The sequence below is a fragment of the Colius striatus genome, chromosome 11 (assembly GCF_028858725.1).
Source record: "Colius striatus isolate bColStr4 chromosome 11, bColStr4.1.hap1, whole genome shotgun sequence".
Classification (NCBI taxonomy): Eukaryota; Metazoa; Chordata; class Aves; order Coliiformes; family Coliidae; genus Colius; species Colius striatus.
The window spans coordinates 7,783,002-7,786,617 of NC_084769.1; positions in this window are offsets into that span (position 1 = coordinate 7,783,002).

Consider the following 3,616-nt stretch of genomic DNA (forward strand, 5'->3'; position numbering starts at 1 on the left):
CCTCCCACCCGGCCCGGCCCCGCCCGCCGCCGGCAGCGCCGCGCGCGGCCCCTCCCCCCCGCGCTCCGCGGCTCCTCTCGCGAGACCCGGCGGCCCGGCGCGCGCGCGGCGGCGCAGTAAGAGCGGCCGCGCGGGAGGGGCAGGGTCACGTGGCGGGGGAGGGGGCCCATCGCTGCCGCGGGCACGTGACGCCAGAGCGCCTCCGGAGCGCGGAAGCGCCGTCCCGCGGGCACGTCTGTGCGTGCGCTGCCGGCCGGCGCCGATTGGCCGCCGCGGCGGGGGCCGGTGACGCAGCGCGCATAAAGCCGCGTGGCTGCGGCCCGCTCCTCAGCTGCCGGCGGCGAGGGGGAAGTGACGGGCGGGCGGAGGAGCTGGGATCAGCTGTGGGGGGATGAGAACGGCTGTTGTGTGGCCGTGCGGTCCTGCTGAAGCTCGGAAGTGGGCTCTGAGTGTGGCTCAGAGCCGTTGGATGTTTGTAGGCACGGCTACGGCTGTCCTGTGGCGTGCTGGCCCACGCCTCGGCCCTGGCCCCGCCTGCCTGCACAGCTGAGGAGATGGACAGGTTGAGGTAAATAGCCTCTCACCACTGACGACTCCCTTGTTTCAGCGGAGACTCCTAGATCGTTTCAAGCTCAGTTCAAGTGACCCCACATTGTGCCTACCACATAACGTACAGCAGCACGAACTAAGGGGCAGAAGCTGTGGTACATAGACAGGAGGGTCCAGCCAGGGTGTGAACTGAGAATTTTTAACTTAAGGAGCTTTGACAGATAAAGAATTCCTCCTCCTGAAGCTACAGACTGTCATGGGTGATCATAGAATCACAGAAGGGCCTGGAAAGGACCTCTGGAGATCATGCAGTCCAACCCTCTGCTAAAGCAGGTTCCCCTTGATCAGATCACACGAAATGCATCAGGCAGGTTTGGAAATCTCCAGAGAAGGAGGCTCCACAAAGATATATAGGCATGACACCGAGTGATGTGACTCAATGGTCGATGTGGCAGGGTTGGGTTCAATGATCAGGTTGGTATTTCCAACCTGAGCAATTCTGTGATCTGGTTCTGAACTTGGCAAATGATTCTCAGGATTTAGCAGCCCCTTTCTCCTTAAAACTGAGTGAATCTCAGTCTCACAGCATGAATATCACACAAGAAAATACATAGCCCTCTGACATTTCCTTACACCTCAAGCAGAGCTTACTCTGCATTTATTTAGATTTGAACACCTGATATAATGCAGCTTGCAGATAGTTCTCACTCAGCTACAGATCAGCTGTGGATTTTTAGCAGAGATCCTGGGTTCAGAGTTGAAAGAGGACAAAGAAAGTACTGTACTTCTCTTTAAAGTTCTGGTCAAAATGAGGTCTCTAAGCATTTCTGTTCAGCTTATGTCACTAGTTCCCCTAAAAGTTATAGTACAACTAGTTCTTTTACAACCTCACTGCAAGTTTTATATGAGCAGCTACAATTTTATAACTAAACCCACCAGGATACTAAGGAAGCATACACATGTGACAGGCAGGAATTACTTGCCTGATCTTCCCAACTGTAAATCATCTTTAAGACTTTGAAAGTGCAGAGGGAATTTAGCTACAAAGCCTTCTGTTGTAATTGGGAGCTGATCTTTGCCTTAATATTTTTGTGCCTTTAAAAATCTTAAAAGTGCAATGTTTATTGTTTAAATTGTATAAAATTCATGGAGTTTGGGTGTTCAACTTCCTTTTTTTATTCCTTCAATAATTGGCAGAGTATTAAGAATGTTCTCGTCTGACTGTAATTAGAATGTTACATTAGCTTTGTTAATGAAAAAAAGAGAAAGATGTAAGGAAGATTATATATAACCCTGTCTGAAAAATCTTAACACATTGAGAATAAGTAGAATACCATTAAATAATGACAGTGCATAATGAATACGATTTATGCAGGGTATGCACATTAATTAATTGCCATGCAGAGGGCTGCAATCACCCATTCAGTCACAGGTTAAGGTAATTAAATATTGTTCTTGCTGTTGGAGAGGTTCCAGACCTTAGTCCCCAAAGGTGTAACATTGCATTCCCACTAACTTAACTGGTTTCATTAATAAAAACATTGAAGAATTAATCCAATTAAAATGCGTTGGAGGAATCACAATGCATTTTGCCCTTAAATTCATTTAAACACCTGTGAAAAATATACTGAAGGGAAATCATATTATATGAGAATGAAGTGGCCTTTCTTCTACTTTGAAATACGTTTAAAACAATATGATTGATAAATCATATCTTTAAGAAGCTCGATGCTTGCATGCAGATTTCTAAATAAAAAAGGTCAATGGAAGTCTGAGGACAATAAATGCTGTTAAAGCTATTTTATCAAGGTCCTCTTTTATATGAAAACCTGACATTTCCAGGGCCTAAACCTGTGAGCTGCTATCCACTTCAGCTTCTGATGTCCAGTAGTCTTTTATGGAATGTACTTGTAGAAGCCAAACAGTAAAGATCCAAACACAATAGCTGGGAAAACGTAATTAACCTGCACAAACCAGTTCTTGGCTTGTGTTTTGACATTGTGAAGAGGACAAAGCCTTTTTTGTAGATCAACAGAGGCTGCTGAGAGCAGGAACTGCTGATGTTCAATATCCTTCAGGTTCAGTCTGTGACATGAGGAAAGTCATGGACACAGCTACACACCCAAATTCTGTCTAATACTGTTTTTCTTGAAGTGTTTTAAGACTAAAAGGAAAAATGGTGACACCACACATAGCCAACAAATGATCCCCTGAGAATGGAGACTGTAGGTACTCATCAGCATTTCTCTGACTAGTATAAAGATCCTCTCAGGAAGAGAATGTCTGTGCATTCACCAAATAATCATGAAAAGCCATTTCAATCAATAGTCTGTAAAGTAAACCATCTTTCCATTTCTACAGCAGGACTTAAACTACAGAGAGCATTAATATCTTCACATTTAAAGTATCCAAGCTTACTTTAGGAAGTATTTTTTTAAGGAACAGAACATTAAACCATACTGTTTTTAAACATTTATTTTGACAGTGACAGGCAAAGTCTTACCACCTAAGTACATTATTTCTGCACCTACAGTCATATTGTTCAAATTCTTTCTGATAGGTAAGTTGCCAGTGGTGTAGGTGGCAGTGAAAAAATACAAGTCCTCAGATAGACCTTTTCCATCCTATCATAACATATACAAAGTGCCAGTGCATATCTTTGCAGTGCTGAGCTGAAGTGTGGTTATGCTGCAGTTTCAGTCAGTGGATAAAGGCAAATGCTGCCTCTTATTGAGCATCAACTGTTTTAAGATTCTTTTAAATTCTGTTTACTAAGCATAACAAAGACTGAAATGTAATGGATACAAGTCATAATTTTCTCAGTTCTTTCTTCTTGAGAATCGAGTCCTAATAAGATGACATTGATTATCCTTCAGAGATTCTTATTACATCTTCAAAAGCATCCTAAATCCTCCAGTGCACAGAAATACCTGTACATACTCATCTCCGGTGCTTTTGCTTTTGTTTTGGAAATACCAATAGACTACAATAGACTTGTCAAGCTTATTTTTCATCTGTATAATTGCACATGCCAACAGAAGCAGCCCTAAGTTTGGTCTCTTTAGTG